The 17,576-nt window shown below is 42.4% G+C and overlaps 1 protein-coding gene across 4 annotated transcripts in view; it reads right to left on the reverse strand.

Annotated features, from left to right (window-relative positions):
* Positions 1-17,576, reverse strand: part of FRMD3 (FERM domain containing 3) — a 309,467-nt gene that overhangs the window by 233,830 nt on the left and 58,061 nt on the right. The window contains exon 1 of one of the 4 annotated variants that reach the window (XM_034647101.1): positions 10,390-10,504. The exons of the other annotated variants lie outside the window; for them this stretch is intronic. The gene's annotated coding sequence lies outside the window, so the exon portion shown is untranslated. Of the gene's footprint in view, positions 1-10,389; positions 10,505-17,576 lie in introns of those variants that run through there. 4 annotated transcript variants of the gene reach the window in all.

The raw sequence follows: 17,576 nt of genomic DNA on the forward strand, positions 1-17,576 counted from the left end.
GTTCAGGCGATGTTCATCAGAGCAAAGATGAGTAATGCACACGAGACAGTGGCTCACCCAGCCACCCTGTGGGGTGGGATATTTGCTGGCTGGCATTTACCCAGGCACCATCACGACGGAAGAGACATTCTGGAGTCATGAATGATGGTAATGCTACCAAAACAGGAGAGCGCCGGCCAGAGGAACAGCACACCAGCGGACATGAGGCCATTAACATCAACCCATGGGAGGCCAGGCCCATCCCAGGTCCTCCTCAGTAGAGGCTCAATACAATATCCATTAGGGGCCTGTTTTGTTTTGTTTTGTTTTGTTTTCAGGACAACATATCACTAAATTTATAATTCAATATCAACAGAAAAATCAGATGCTCCTTATTGAAAAAAATCACTTTTTGTGTAAATGGATCCAATCTGTAAAGTGTAGAAACCTGTACCATTAGAGTTGACTATTTGCCTCAGGTGAGAAGGAAGGGTTTAGGGTTATTTGAAAATTCTTCCCATAAAATCACTTGTTAATATTTTTGTCTTGTACTACTGCAAATGCACATAATTTACATTTGCATAAATGTCAACAGTCTCCCCTCCCAGTCAGTCAGTCCCCAGTCTTCTCTCAAAAGCATCCGTCGACCTGCTACTTCATTTCCCTGCTCGTGTCACCAACCTTCACCACACTCACTGGGATCGTAGAGAAACTCCTACCTTCCATGCCTACAATACTTCCCCTTCCAACTCATTCTGCGTGCTGCTAGCTCCGTCTCCCTAAAACAATCATCACTGCGCTCCCCCACTCAGAGACCTCTGATGCCCCCCCTTTGCTCATGGGATGTCCAAACCCAACCCCGCAAGCGGCATTTGAGGCTCTCCACAATGGGGATTCAACCTCTCTGCCCAGGTCTTCCCAGTAATATGACACTTTCGGAGACCATAAGCTGCCTTGCTCTTCCCAATCCCAAGGCTTTGTGCCTCCAGTCTCCCTGGCAAACATGTCCACCCTGAGCCTTGCCAACTCTAAATCCTCAAGGACCTCCAATCCTCAAGTCTGGAAATGTTTCCACGTGCCTCTAGTCCAGTCCTCAACCTAATAAAATTTCTATAGCAGAGTCTGTACTCTCCATTAAGTACTTCATCTTTTATTACCTTCTGTTGCTATTTAATTTTTCTATAGATAGACAGAGAGAGAGACAGCCAGCGAGAGAGGGAACAACAAGCAGGGGGAGTGGGAGAGGAAGAAGCAGGCTCCCAGCAGAGCAGGGAGCCTGATGTGGGGCTCGATCCCAGAACGCCAGGATCACGCCCTGAGCCAAAGGCAGACGCTTAACAACTGAGCCACCCAGGCGCCCCTCTATTGATATTTAATTTTTCATATATCTTTGACTTGGTTCCACACAACTAAATTCCAACTTTCTTAGGGACAGAAGGCCTATCATCTGCTTTCTTTGCAATCCCACTAAAAATAACAATAATGGGAGGAGGGAGAGAGGGAAGGAACACGCTAGTAAGCTCGAGTGGGAAAATTCACCCCTCTGAAGGAAAGCATTCATGCCAACCTCCAAGCAACAAAGAACCAGGGCTCCTCCCTCATAATTATCACAAGAAATTGCAGCTAGGCCTCCTTCAGGTTCTAGGTTCAACACAGGCAGAGAAGGAAACAGGAAAATAAAGAAATAGGGATAGATGTCGCTGTACCAAATAAGACAGCAAGGTGATGAAATCTCAGAGCCATAAACTCCTGCCAAGCTTGGCAACCCTTGGTTCACACTGGCTCACCTTTCCTAAAGGTTGAGATGNGCAAGCGGCATTTGAGGCTCTCCACAATGGGGATTCAACCTCTCTGCCCAGGTCTTCCCAGTAATATGACACTTTCGGAGACCATAAGCTGCCTTGCTCTTCCCAATCCCAAGGCTTTGTGCCTCCAGTCTCCCTGGCAAACATGTCCACCCTGAGCCTTGCCAACTCTAAATCCTCAAGGACCTCCAATCCTCAAGTCTGGAAATGTTTCCACGTGCCTCTAGTCCAGTCCTCAACCTAATAAAATTTCTATAGCAGAGTCTGTACTCTCCATTAAGTACTTCATCTTTTATTACCTTCTGTTGCTATTTAATTTTTCTATAGATAGACAGAGAGAGAGACAGCCAGCNTCAGGCTCTGCACTCAGCACGGAGTCTGCTTCCAATTTTCTCTCTCTCCCTCTCAAATAAATAAATAAATAAAATCTTTTTAAAAAAATATCAGCATGGTGAGGCCACTAGAAATCACTATAGTCTTTCCTTTCTGTGTGGAAAAATCATTGCTCTTTGTGACCACCTGGGACACCAAAACAGGTGGTGAATTTCCTGAGTTACCTTTGTCTTTATCATTCATTTAAACTTGTTCCCTGCAGAGCAAAACTTCAGATTCTACATCTGATCAAGCACATAATATTCAATTCACTCATTTTGGGGTTACCGCCTCAGAATACAAAGCAAAAGTTACAATATGGGGAAAAGCCGAAGGTTCTTATGGGACAAGCAGGTGGCAGACTTGCCTTCAGTTTAAGCAAGGATCTGTCACCTGCATATCTGAATGGCAACTGTTTTGGGGACGATCTAATGAGTCAAAAACCAGCCCTATTTACTAAAATTCCAAAGCTTTAAAATAAAAAAATAAATAAAAAATGTCACCTTCCAGCAGTGATAGACAAGCATATAGAAAAACTGGATAATATTAAAAAACAAAAATTTATTTGAAGGCATCTAAAAGTAACCAAGACAATCCAAACCTGAAAGGCCAGTTCCCAGAGTAAGGAGGCATAGAAGTTGCCCAAAATTAGCTCCCCACCACCACCACTTAGGCATTTCCTGATTTGTAAATTTCCCAGGCAGAGAAGAGAGAAGCAGTGCAGAAAACAGCTGCTAGAGGGATGATAAACTAAGCAGAGCTGTCACCCCTAGATCAGGAGATACAACTGCAGGTCAAGGCATAGCATAGTGGAGAAGTCCTGATATACACTTCAAGCTTTCAATTGGGACCCCTGAAGAGTTACACCTTCTGGGTAAGGGAGACTGAATTAAGATGATATAACGCTAAGCAAAATAAGTCAAGCAGAGAAAGACAATTATCATATGGTTTCGCTCATTTATGGAACGTAAGAAGTAGGAAGATAGGTAGGAGAAGAAAGGGAAGAAGAAAGGGGGGGTAAACAGAAGGGGGAATGAACCACAAGAGACTATGGACCCTGGGAAACAAACTGAGGGCTTCGGGGCGGGGGGAATGGGATGGGCAGGTGATGGGTATTAAGGAGGGCACGTATTGCATGGTGCACTGGGTGTCATACGCAAGTAACGAATCATGGAACTTTACATCAAAAACTAGGGATGTACTGTATGGTGACTAACATAATAAAAAAAAAATATTAAAAAAAAAAAGATGATCTGCTCCTAACATAAAACTCTGCCTGCCTACCAGAAGCTAAAGGAAAAAAAAAATCCTCCATGTGAGAACATCTCATGAAGAGCCACCACAGTTTTTCATTTAAAATGTCCAAGATTCCAGGGCACCTGGGTGGTTCAGTTGGCTATGCATCTACCTTCCGCTCAGGTCATGGTCCCAGGGTCCTGGGATCCAGCCCTGCATTGGGCTCCATGCTCAATGGGGAACCTGATTCTCCCTCCCCCACCCCACAGCTCATGCTCTCTCTCTCTCTCAAATAAATAAATAAATAAAATCTTTAAAAATAAAATAAAATAAAATGCCCAAGATTCAGATAAAAGTTACCAGGCCTCCCAAGAAACAGGATCAAGAGGAAAAGAAAGACAATTGAAATAATCTCACAGTGGTTCAGATATTGAGTTTATTAGAATAAACTTTAAAATAACTGATGAACATATTTAAAAATATAGATGACAAGATACAACTTTCACCAAAGAACTGGGAGATAGACAGATAGATAGATATCAGATGTAAATTCTAAAACTAAAAAGTACATTGTAACAGAAGAAACTAAGAAAGCCATAAATGGATTTACAGCAGACTAGACCCAGCTGAAGAGAGAATTAGTGATCTGGAAGATGACAGTTCAGTAGAAAATGTCCAGAACAGTGAATGGAAAGGAAAAAGAAAAATCCAAAGAAAACCCAAAGGAAGAATATTTTAATCTATGAAAAAGGGCAAATATTTACTGAATACATGCCACAAGCTACACACAGTTGTTTTTAAGTAACTAAGTCTGATTTCATAGGACACACTGATTTGTATTTTACAAATTTGAGGAAAAATATTCAGAATTGATATTTAAAAGAGTTTATTTTAAAAATATATTCATAATAACAACATAGAGAATACTTTACTGTGAATGAAGTGTAAAAGAACATGGTGGTCTCTGAAGTTGGAAAGAACTAGGTTCACATGCTGCTGTTATCTGTTACATGGATATACTGTGGGCCTCAATTTCTTTATCTATGAAAGGCAACAATACCTTCCTAAAAAGCTACTCGAAAAATGAAATACATTAAAGTACAGAAAATACATATCAAAAACCCATAGGCTAAATAAATGTTAGTTCCCTTCCCTCCTTCCCCAAGTCTCACTTATTTAAACGGCATTCAGTGAGTGTGTGATTTATTCCACTTAGGTCACCATATGAATCAAACACATGTAATATACACCCTTTTCAGATCTTATAGCAAAACCTTGGGCCAACAATAGTCAAGTCCATATCAGCTAAAAGAAAATGCTGGGTTTCACCTAAAAAAATAGCAGTGGCATGTCAGAAATGTTGAAAAACTGGTTTGGTGAAAAGGGTGAGGAGTTTGTCCTGGAATATGCTGGATTTTAGGGGCTAATGTGTGTCCTAACTGGAGATGTTCATCAATAGTTAGAAAGCTGAACCTGGAGCTTAGAAGAGAGGCAGAAGTGGAGACTGACTGGATAAGGAAAGTCAAGGGATTGGCTGAAACCACCATGGGAAAAATGTACAGCAGGAAAAAAGGGTCAATATACTAAATATAGTCAGTGCTCTGGGAAGCTTCAGGAAGATGTCAGTGCATTCCCACAGCCAGAATGCACATCAGAACACAACACGGGTCTCTTGGGGCTTACTTTACCTCATGAGTCACATTCATGTTCCACTAACTAGATCAAGGCTCCCCATCACATGGTTTCATAACAGCCTGTGTTTTTCCTTTGGGGTCATAATCATAACTGTATTTAAGTAATTTTTGTAAATAGTTGGTATATTGCCTCTCCTCCTAGATTTTATGATCCTTGAGGGCAGGGGTTCTCTCTTTCTTGTTCACCACCACATCCTCAGGACCTAACTGCAAAGTGTCTTGCAGATAGTACCTTTCAATAAATGTGATAAATAAAATCGTGAGTAAAATCAGCTCAATGGTTTTAAGCCTAAAATCCTGCTTCTCAAAGTGTGGTCCAGCAGTATTACCGTCACCTAAGTGCTTCTTAGAAATGCAGATTCTTAGACTCACCCCAGACCGACAATCCCCAAGTGATTTGTACACACATAAAAGTTTGAAAATCACTGGCTCAGTGTAGACACTTTCAATAACCAGGCCAAGAAAACCTCCCCTTCAATGAGTGGAGGAAGAGGAGGGAAATAATTTTGACTCAGTAGCCTGTTTTCAACCCAAATTACTGAGGAACCAGTATTTTTCAAAGACAACTATGATGGGTGATGATTATCTGGCTGCTTGCCTTCAAGTCAGAGGTTCTCACTTTGGCTGCACATTAACAACAATGGGGAGTTTTAGAAAATACTGATGCCTGGGGGCACCTGGGTGGCACAGTTGGTTAAGTATCTGACTTGGTTTTAGCTCAGGCCATGATTTCAGGGTTGTGAGATGGAGCCCTGCCTCAGGCTCTGTATTCAGCATGGAGTCTGCTTGAGATTCTTTCTCCCTGTCCCTCTGCTTCTTTACCCACCATGTGTGCTCGCTCTCTCTGTTCCTTTCTCAAATAGTAAATAAAATCAAGAAAGAAGAAAAAAAAGAAAAGAAAAGAAAAGAAAAGAAAAGGAAAGAAAAAAAAGAAAGAAAGAAAGAAAGAAAGAGAAAGAAAGAAAGAAAGAAAGAAAGAAAAAGAAGGAAAGAAAAGAAAAGAAAAAAGGAAGGAAGGAAGNAGAAAGAAAAGAAAAGAAAAAAGAAAAGAAAAGAAAAGGAAAGGAAAGAAAAGAAAGAAAGAAAGAAAGAAAGAAAGAAAGAAAGAAAGAAAGAAAGAAAGAAAGAAAAAGAAGGAAAGAAAAGAAAAGAAAAAAGGAAGGAAGGAAGAAAGAAATGGGGAGAAAAAGGGAGAGAGAAAGAAAGAGAGAAAGAAAAAGAAAATACAATGCCTGGATCCCACCTCCCCTTCCTAGAGATTCNAGAAAAGAAAAAAGGAAGGAAGGAAGGAAGAAATGGGGAGAAAAAGGGAGGAGAGAGAAAGAAAGAGAGAAAGAAAAAGAAAATACAATGCCTGGATCCCACCTCCCCTTCCTAGAGATTCTGATTTAATGAGTCTGAAGGTTGGCTGGGCCACGAGGATTTATAAAGATTCTCAGGTGACTCTGATGTACAGCCAAGGTTGAGAACCACTGCCCTAGATAACTTCAACTCCAACAACTAGAGCTCCTTAACCAGGTGTGCCAAAGACTGTACCAAGCCTCTCTCCAGTTATGGGTTATGCTGAGCCCCAAAGAAGTGGATGACCAACTCAACTTTGAGCCAGCTGGCTGCTGTCTCACTCTGAACCCTACTGTTTTCTGATCCACTTCCAAGGAACATGAAGNGAGTAATGAACGAATAGTTGAGGTCTGGATGACCCCAAAAAGGCTCGAGGATAACCTGTGAATTGCATTTTAGGGTGATTCTCTTTTTCTCTTACCTTCAGTAAAAGTGACTGAAAGAGTCTTAAACAAGCTGGAACATTTTCCCCCATCTGCTTAGTTTCTAAGTCTTTAAAACTAATTAATCGTTACTAACAGAACATAGAGGCAAACAGTAGTCGAGAGCAATTTAATGGTCCTGCCTAAATGCTGGAGGAAAACTGCTCACATCTGACTTCACTCTATAAAGCTCCAACTTTAGAGATAAAGGTACCATCCTCCTGCCTCTTTGACAGGTAAGAGGAACTTGAGAAGAAAGAATGAACAAACACTCTTTCCATAAGGTCCACTCAGAACAGACCCGCCAGCACACGGAGCCACGCTGGCCTTCTGCTTTCCTGCCCAAACGGGGATGTGTCCTGAAAAGAAAAAGCAGGAAAAAAGAAATGGAAACATTCTGAGCAACTCAGAATTCCTAGGCTCATCAGAGAATCCTGCAACCCATCAAGCAGCTGGAGACACAGGTCATTATCTGCATATCCCCGTGCCATTTCTACATGTCCATGTCGGGTCTTACACAGTGATGCTCACAAGATGAATTGCGTTCCTCTGTGGCCATTCGGAACTAGCATTCGCAGGGGAAGGGCAGCCACACAGGGCTGTGGGTCAGTGAGGATGGGCGAGGCACCGGCTCTGGGAAACCGGAAGAAGGGAAGTAAGGGCGGAAGGAGCGGGTCCACAAGGGTCCACATGGCTTAGTGCAAAAGAAGGGAGGGGTCCTCTCCCATGGGGAAGGGTTGAAAGTCTCTCCCATTAGAGACTCACCCAGTTCAAAGCTTCTTTTCTGACCTCAGAAAATGAAATCGATCACTTCTGAAAATACCCAGGATGTGTAATTTACCAGCAGAGGTATTTGTATTTGTCTAAGTGGTGAAGCATGAAAACTTCATGGTGGAACACCTGCTGTTTTACTGACAGACCCTAAAATCTCAACAGACAGCTAGCAAAGAGGTCCTCGCTGGACTTGGGTTGGTCTGGACTCCAGTTCTGGCCCTGTCATTTCCAACTGTGGAACTTTAGACAAATGTTCTCACTCACAGAGCCCTGGGCTCCTTAGACCTTTGCCAGAGGGCGTCGTGAGGTTTGAGTGGGAGAATACACGTAAAGCCCTTGCCGAGTGTCAGCACAGAGTGGGGGCCTCGCAGACCTTCACTTGCTCATTCACTGATGGGGCTACGCTGCCATCAGGGGGGCCACCAGGAAGAACTGCGTTTCCCACCCTGGATTTCTACACCCACAGGTTAGTATGTGTCATGCAAAAATAGTGTTCCATGGTCAAACGGTAGGGGAGACACTGGGCTCAACATCGTTAAACCATTTTGTTCACTTGCCCAACTTCTCAGAGCAATTAAATGTGCTAATGTGTCCTGGGATCTCCACAGAATATTCAGGACAGCGAATCAAATATGCACCATTTCTCAAACTTAATTCTGTAAGGTACTCGTTTTTCCGACATGCACACTGATATCCACGCTAACCCAGGAGAGCGCTTCATGGTCCACGGTTCAGGCGATGTTCATCAGAGCAAAGATGAGTAATGCACACGAGACAGTGGCTCACCCAGCCACCCTGTGGGGTGGGATATTTGCTGGCTGGCATTTACCCAGGCACCATCACGACGGAAGAGACATTCTGGAGTCATGAATGATGGTAATGCTACCAAAACAGGAGAGCGCCGGCCAGAGGAACAGCACACCAGCGGACATGAGGCCATTAACATCAACCCATGGGAGGCCAGGCCCATCCCAGGTCCTCCTCAGTAGAGGCTCAATACAATATCCATTAGGGGCCTGTTTTGTTTTGTTTTGTTTTCAGGAGAACATATCACTAAATTTATAATTCAATATCAACAGAAAAATCAGACGCTCCTTATTGAAAAAAATCACTTTTTGTGTAAATGGATCCAATCTGTAAAGTGTAGAAACCTGTACCATTAGAGTTGACTATTTGCCTCAGGTGAGAAGGAAGGGTTTAGGGTTATTTGAAAGTTCTTCCCATACAATCACTTGTTAATATTTTTGTCTTGTACTACTGCAAATGCACATAATGTACATTTGCATAAATGTCAACAGTCTCTCCTCCCAGTCAGTCAGTCCCCAGTCTTCTCTCAAAAGCATCCGTCAACCTGCTACTTCATTTCCCTGCTCGTGTCACCAACCTTCACCACACTCACTGGGATCGTAGAGAAACTCCTACCCTCCACGCCTACAATACTTCCCCTTCCAACTCATTCTGCGTGCTGCTAGCTCCGTCTCCCTAAAACAATCATCACTGCGCTCCCCCACTCAGNACCTTCCATGCCTACAATACTTCCCCTTCCAACTCATTCTGCGTGCTGCTAGCTCCGTCTCCCTAAAACAATCATCACTGCGCTCCCCCACTCAGAGACCTCTGATGCCCCCCCTTTGCTCATGGGATGTCCAAACCCAACCCCACAAGCGGCATTTGAGGCTCTCCACAATGGGGATTCAACCTCTCTGCCCAGGTCTTCCCAGTAATATGACACTTTCGGAGACCATAAGCTGCCTTGCTCTTCCCAATCCCAAGGCTTTGTGCCTCCAGTCTCCCTGGCAAACATGTCCACCCTGAGCCTTGCCAACTCTAAATCCTCAAGGACCTCCAATCCTCAAGTCTGGAAATGTTTCCACGTGCCTCTAGTCCAGTCCTCAACCTAATAAAATTTCTATAGCAGAGTCTGTACTCTCCATTAAGTACTTCATCTTTTATTACCTTCTGTTGCTATTTAATTTTTCTATAGATAGACAGAGAGAGAGACAGCCAGCAAGAGAGGGAACAACAAGCAGGGGGAGTGGGAGAGGAAGAAGCAGGCTCCCAGCAGAGCAGGGAGCCTGATGTGGGGCTCGATCCCAGAACGCCAGGATCACGCCCTGAGCCAAAGGCAGACGCTTAACAACTGAGCCACCCAGGCGCCCCTCTATTGATATTTAATTTTTCATATATCTTTGACTTGGTTCCACACAACTAAATTCCAACTTTCTTAGGGACAGAAGGCCTATCATCTGCTTTCTTTGCAATCCCACTAAAAATAACAATAATGGGGAGAGGGAGAGAGGGAAGGAACACGCTAGTAAGCTCGAGTGGGAAAATTCACCCCTCTGAAGGAAAGCATTCATGCCAACCTCCAAGCAACAAAGAACCAGGGCTCCTCCCTCATAATTATCACAAGAAATTGCAGCTAGGCCTCCTTCAGGTTCTAGGTTCAACACAGGCAGAGAAGGAAACAGGAAAATAAAGAAATAGGGATAGATGTCACTGTACCAAATAAGACAGCAAGGTGATGAAATCTTAGAGCCATAAACTCCTGCCAAGCTTGGCAACCCTTGGTTCACACTGGCTCACCTTTCCTAAAGGTTGAGATGGGGCAGAACATATGTTTGCATTCAATGACTTTTTGAGAACAGGAGATACAAAAAAGGGCCATGGGTACAGCGTATGTGTTCCTATGCACACGTGTTACCGAGATATCAACACAAATACAAGGAAATAGCATTGAAAACACTTCAAAACTTATTATCATACCTTTCAAAACTGCAAGCCTTCAAAGAACAGATTACAGTAAAAATAGCAGCACGGTAGGGCACCTGGGTGGCTCAGCCAGTTGAGTGTCTGACTCTTGGTATCGGCTCAGGTCAGATCTTGCCGTTGTGGGATTGAGTCCCAAGTCAGGCTCTGCACTCAGCACGGAGTCTGCTTCCAATTTTCTCTCTCTCCCTCTCAAATAAATAAATAAATAAATTCTTTTTAAAAAAATATCAGCATGGTGAGGCCACTAGAAATCACTATAGTCTTTCCTTTCTGTGTGGAAAAATCATTGCTCTTTGTGACCACCTGGGACACCAAAACAGGTGGTGAATTTCCTGAGTTACCTTTGTCTTTATCATTCATTTAAACTTGTTCCCTGCAGAGCAAAACTTCAGATTCTACATCTGATCAAGCACATAATATTCAATTCACTCATTTTGGGGTTACCGCCTCAGAATACAAAGCAAAAGTTACAATATGGGGAAAAGCCGAAGGTTCTTATGGGACAAGCAGGTGGCAGACTTGCCTTCAGTTTAAGCAAGGATCTGTCACCTGCATATCTGAATGGCAACTGTTTTGGGGACGATCTAATGAGTCAAAAACCAGCCCTATTTACTAAAATTCCAAAGCTTTAAAATAAAAAAATAAATAAAAAATGTCACCTTCCAGCAGTGATAGACAAGCATATAGAAAAACTGGATAATATTAAAAAACAAAAATTTATTTGAAGGCATCTAAAAGTAACCAAGACAATCCAAACCTGAAAGGCCAGTTCCCAGAGTAAGGAGGCATAGAAGTTGCCCAAAATTAGCTCCCCACCACCACCACTTAGGCATTTCCTGATTTGTAAATTTCCCAGGCAGAGAAGAGAGAAGCAGTGCAGAAAACAGCTGCTAGAGGGATGATAAACTAAGCAGAGCTGTCACCCCTAGATCAGGAGATACAACTGCAGGTCAAGGCATAGCATAGTGGAGAAGTCCTGATATACACTTCAAGCTTTCAATTGGGACCCCTGAAGAGTTACACCTTCTGGGTAAGGGAGACTGAATTAAGATGATATAACGCTAAGCAAAATAAGTCAAGCAGAGAAAGACAATTATCATATGGTTTCGCTCATTTATGGAACGTAAGAAGTAGGAAGATAGGTAGGAGAAGAAAGGGAAGAAGAAAGGGGGGGTAAACAGAAGGGGGAATGAACCACAAGAGACTATGGACCCTGGGAAACAAACTGAGGGCTTCGGGGCGGGGGGAATGGGATGGGCAGGTGATGGGTATTAAGGAGGGCACGTATTGCATGGTGCACTGGGTGTCATACGCAAGTAACGAATCATGGAACTTTACATCAAAAACTAGGGATGTACTGTATGGTGACTAACATAATAAAAAAAAAATATTAAAAAAAAAAAGATGATCTGCTCCTAACATAAAACTCTGCCTGCCTACCAGAAGCTAAAGGAAAAAAAAAATCCTCCATGTGAGAACATCTCATGAAGAGCCACCACAGTTTTTCATTTAAAATGTCCAAGATTCCAGGGCACCTGGGTGGCTCAGTTGGCTATGCATCTACCTTCCGCTCAGGTCATGGTCCCAGGGTCCTGGGATCCAGCCCTGCATTGGGCTCCATGCTCAATGGGGAACCTGATTCTCCCTCCCCCACCCCACAGCTCATGCTCTCTCTCCCTCTCAAATAAATAAATAAATAAAATCTTTAAAAATAAAATAAAATAAAATGCCCAAGATTCAGATAAAAGTTACCAGGCCTCCCAAGAAACAGGATCAAGAGGAAAAGAAAGACAATTGAAATAATCTCACAGTGGTTCAGATATTGAGTTTATTAGAATAAACTTTAAAATAACTGATGAACATATTTAAAAATATAGATGACAAGATACAACTTTCACCAAAGAACTGGGAGATAGACAGATAGATAGATATCAGATGTAAATTCTAAAACTAAAAAGTACATTGTAACAGAAGAAACTAAGAAAGCCATAAATGGATTTACAGCAGACTAGACCCAGCTGAAGAGAGAATTAGTGATCTGGAAGATGACAGTTCAGTAGAAAATGTCCAGAACAGTGAATGGAAAGGAAAAAGAAAAATCCAAAGAAAACCCAAAGGAAGAATATTTTAATCTATGAAAAAGGGCAAATATTTACTGAATACATGCCACAAGCTACACACAGTTGTTTTTAAGTAACTAAGTCTGATTTCATAGGACACACTGATTTGTATTTTACAAATTTGAGGAAAAATATTCAGAATTGATATTTAAAAGAGTTTATTTTAAAAATATATTCATAATAACAACATAGAGAATACTTTACTGTGAATGAAGTGTAAAAGAACATGGTGGTCTCTGAAGTTGGAAAGAACTAGGTTCACATGCTGCTGTTATCTGTTACATGGATATACTGTGGGCCTCAATTTCTTTATCTATGAAAGGCAACAATACCTTCCTAAAAAGCTACTCGAAAAATGAAATACATTAAAGTACAGAAAATACATATCAAAAACCCATAGGCTAAATAAATGTTAGTTCCCTTCCCTCCTTCCCCAAGTCTCACTTATTTAAACGGCATTCAGTGAGTGTGTGATTTATTCCACTTAGGTCACCATATGAATCAAACACATGTAATATACACCCTTTTCAGATCTTATAGCAAAACCTTGGGCCAACAATAGTCAAGTCCATATCAGCTAAAAGAAAATGCTGGGTTTCACCTAAAAAAATAGCAGTGGCATGTCAGAAATGTTGAAAAACTGGTTTGGTGAAAAGGGTGAGGAGTTTGTCCTGGAATATGCTGGATTTTAGGGGCTAATGTGTGTCCTAACTGGAGATGTTCGTCAATAGTTAGAAACCTGAACCTGGAGCTTAGAAGAGAGGCAGAAGTGGAGACTGACTGGATAAGGAAAGTCAAGGGATTGGCTGAAACCACCATGGGAAAAATGTACAGCAGGAAAAAAGGGTCAATATACTAAATATAGTCAGTGCTCTGGGAAGCTTCAGGAAGATGTCAGTGCATTCCCACAGCCAGAATGCACATCAGAACACAACACGGGTCTCTTGGGGCTTACTTTACCTCATGAGTCACATTCATGTTCCACTAACTAGATCAAGGCTCCCCATCACATGGTTTCATAACAGCCTGTGTTTTTCCTTTGGGGTCATAATCATAACTGTATTTAAGTAATTTTTGTAAATAGTTGGTATATTGCCTCTCCTCCTAGATTTTATGATCCTTGAGGGCAGGGGTTGTCTCTTTCTTGTTCACCACCACATCCTCAGGACCTAACTGCAAAGTGTCTTGCAGATAGTACCTTTCAATAAATGTGATAAATAAAATCGTGAGTAAAATCAGCTCAATGGTTTTAAGCCTAAAATCCTGCTTCTCAAAGTGTGGTCCAGCAGTATTACCGTCACCTAAGTGCTTCTTAGAAATGCAGATTCTTAGACTCACCCCAGACCGACAACCCCCAAGTGATTTGTACACACATAAAAGTTTGAAAATCACTGGCTCAGTGTAGACACTTTCAATAACCAGGCCAAGAAAACCTCCCCTTCAATGAGTGGAGGAAGAGGAGGGAAATAATTTTGACTCAGTAGCCTGTTTTCAACCCAAATTACTGAGGAACCAGTATTTTTCAAAGACAACTATGATGGGTGATGATTATCTGGCTGCTTGCCTTCAAGTCAGAGGTTCTCACTTTGGCTGCACATTAGCAACAATGGGGAGTTTTAGAAAATACTGATGCCTGGGGGCACCTGGGTGGCACAGTTGGTTAAGTATCTGACTTGGTTTTAGCTCAGGCCATGATTTCAGGGTTGTGAGATGGAGCCCTGCCTCAGGCTCTGTATTCAGCATGGAGTCTGCTTGAGATTCTTTCTCCCTGTCCCTCTGCTTCTTTACCCACCATGTGTGCTCGCTCTCTCTGTTCCTTTCTCAAATAGTAAATAAAATCAAGAAAGAAGAAAAAAAAGAAAAGAAAAGAAAAGAAAAGAAAAGGAAAGAAAAAAAAGAAAGAAAGAAAGAAAGAAAGAGAAAGAAAGAAAGAAAGAAAGAAAGAAAGAAAGAAAGAAAGAAAGAAAGAAAAGGAAAGAAAAGAAAAGAAAAAAGGAAGGAAGGAAGGAAGAAATGGGGAGAAAAAGGGAGGAGAGAGAAAGAAAGAGAGAAAGAAAAAGAAAATACAATGCCTGGATCCCACCTCCCCTTCCTAGAGATTCTGATTTAATGAGTCTGAAGGTTGGCTGGGCCACGAGGATTTATAAAGATTCTCAGGTGACTCTGATGTACAGCCAAGATTGAGAACCACTGCCCTAGATAACTTCAACTCCAACAACTAGAGCTCCTTAACCAGGTGTGCCAAAGACTGTACCAAGCCTCTCTCCAGTTATGGGTTATGCTGAGCCCCAAAGAAGTGGATGACCAACTCAACTTTGAGCCAGCTGGCTGCTGTCTCACTCTGAACCCTACTGTTTTCTGATCCACTTCCAAGGAACATGAAGGCTTTGTTACCAAGCTCTTCAATGACTGAACTTCTCCCAGTCAATTACCAAGACCTTCCCGATTCAAGGTTCTATTACTGATGAAGAAAAGTTTTGTCTCATACACCAGCACAATTTGATTGAACCTGCAGAGCAAAAAGCATTCTGCTATGCCCTGGTACCTCCAGATACCATCCACGACTCAGTTACTAGCTTCTTGGCTCTGTATCTTCAGTCTCCTTACCATTCCCATCTCTGCTTTCAGGCTTCCCTGATGCTATCCACCTGAACTCGTCCACACTACTCCCACTCAATTTAGACATTCCAAGCCTTGGACTTTGTTTGGATCTTTCCTTAAAAGAATTCACATATTGCTTGTCCTTTCCCACTGTGACTTGAGCTCCCAGTGTGAGAAAAGCCATCGGACTCTTACCTCCCCCCATGAGTTCATCCCAAAATTCCAAATGTTTGCCCTGCTCTAATGTTTAGACAAATTTTCCTTGTCTGGACCACAGCCTTACTCATTTTCTCAGAACTGGCTTTCCTTCTTTATCCTCTCTTTCTCACCCCAAAAACTACATCCTGAAGAATGATAGCTCCTGTGTCCAGAGATTTATATCTCAATTTATAATGGTCAAATTCTCACACTTCTTAACAAAACTCAAAACCATGCAGTCCATTCTAAGCAATGGCTTAGAGAGAGCTACTAACCATAATATTAATCCCCCAATAAGGGTTCTTTTTTTTTCTTTTTTTTAAAGGTGTATTTATTTTAGAGAAAGAGAGAGCAGGGGGAGGGGTAGAAGGAGAGGGAGAGAGAGAATCCTCAAGCCAACTCCCCACTGAGCACAGAACCCAACACAGGGCTCGACCTCACAATCCTGAGACCATGACTTGAGCTGAAATCGAGCCAGACCCTTAACTGACTGAGCCACCTAGGCGCCCCTCCTGTACTAAGGGTTCTAAACCTGGGCCTGTAGCCTCCCCATATGGACATCAGGGGTCTGCGATGTCTTCCTCTTTATTGTTAGCAAAATTTGTATGGTGAACATATGTACACTTTTCTGTTCAGAAAGTCCATAATTTTCTTAAGATCTTCAAAAGAGTCCTGAAGCACATGAAATTAATCATTTAGAAAATGCAAAACCACAATGATATATGCTTTACACCCATTAGGATAGCTATTATGGGGAAAAAACAAAAGAAAACAAGTGTTGGTGAGGATGTGGAGAGATTGGAATCCTTGCACATTGCTGGTGGGAATGCTGTGGAAAATAGTACAGTGGTTCCACAAAAAATTAAGCATAGAATCACCATATGACCCAGCAATTCCACTTCCAGGTGTATACCCAAAAGAACTGAAAGCAGGGACTCAAGCAGATACTTGTATACCCATGTTTATAGCAGCATTCACAATAACCAAAAGGTAGAAATAACCCAAATGTCCATTGATAAATGAATGAATAAACCAAATGTGACATATTTACATNGCTTCATGGTCCACGGTTCAGGCGATGTTCATCAGAGCAAAGATGAGTAATGCACACGAGACAGTGGCTCACCCAGCCACCCTGTGGGGTGGGATATTTGCTGGCTGGCATTTACCCAGGCACCATCACGACGGAAGAGACATTCTGGAGTCATGAATGATGGTAATGCTACCAAAACAGGAGAGCGCCGGCCAGAGGAACAGCACACCAGCGGACATGAGGCCATTAACATCAACCCATGGGAGGCCAGGCCCATCCCAGGTCCTCCTCAGTAGAGGCTCAATACAATATCCATTAGGGGCCTGTTTTGTTTTGTTTTGTTTTGTTTTCAGGACAACATATCACTAAATTTATAATTCAATATCAACAGAAAAATCAGATGCTCCTTATTGAAAAAAATCACTTTTTGTGTAAATGGATCCAATCTGTAAAGTGTAGAAACCTGTACCATTAGAGTTGACTATTTGCCTCAGGTGAGAAGGAAGGGTTTAGGGTTATTTGAAAATTCTTCCCATAAAATCACTTGTTAATATTTTTGTCTTGTACTACTGCAAATGCACATAATTTACATTTGCATAAATGTCAACAGTCTCCCCTCCCAGTCAGTCAGTCCCCAGTCTTCTCTCAAAAGCATCCGTCGACCTGCTACTTCATTTCCCTGCTCGTGTCACCAACCTTCACCACACTCACTGGGATCGTAGAGAAACTCCTACCTTCCATGCCTACAATACTTCCCCTTCCAACTCATTCTGCGTGCTGCTAGCTCCGTCTCCCTAAAACAATCATCACTGCGCTCCCCCACTCAGAGACCTCTGATGCCCCCCCTTTGCTCATGGGATGTCCAAACCCAACCCCGCAAGCGGCATTTGAGGCTCTCCACAATGGGGATTCAACCTCTCTGCCCAGGTCTTCCCAGTAATATGACACTTTCGGAGACCATAAGCTGCCTTGCTCTTCCCAATCCCAAGGCTTTGTGCCTCCAGTCTCCCTGGCAAACATGTCCACCCTGAGCCTTGCCAACTCTAAATCCTCAAGGACCTCCAATCCTCAAGTCTGGAAATGTTTCCACGTGCCTCTAGTCCAGTCCTCAACCTAATAAAATTTCTATAGCAGAGTCTGTACTCTCCATTAAGTACTTCATCTTTTATTACCTTCTGTTGCTATTTAATTTTTCTATAGATAGACAGAGAGAGAGACAGCCAGCAAGA

The sequence above is a fragment of the Ailuropoda melanoleuca genome, chromosome 17, assembly GCF_002007445.2.
Source record: "Ailuropoda melanoleuca isolate Jingjing chromosome 17, ASM200744v2, whole genome shotgun sequence".
Lineage (NCBI taxonomy): Eukaryota > Metazoa > Chordata > Mammalia > Carnivora > Ursidae > Ailuropoda > Ailuropoda melanoleuca.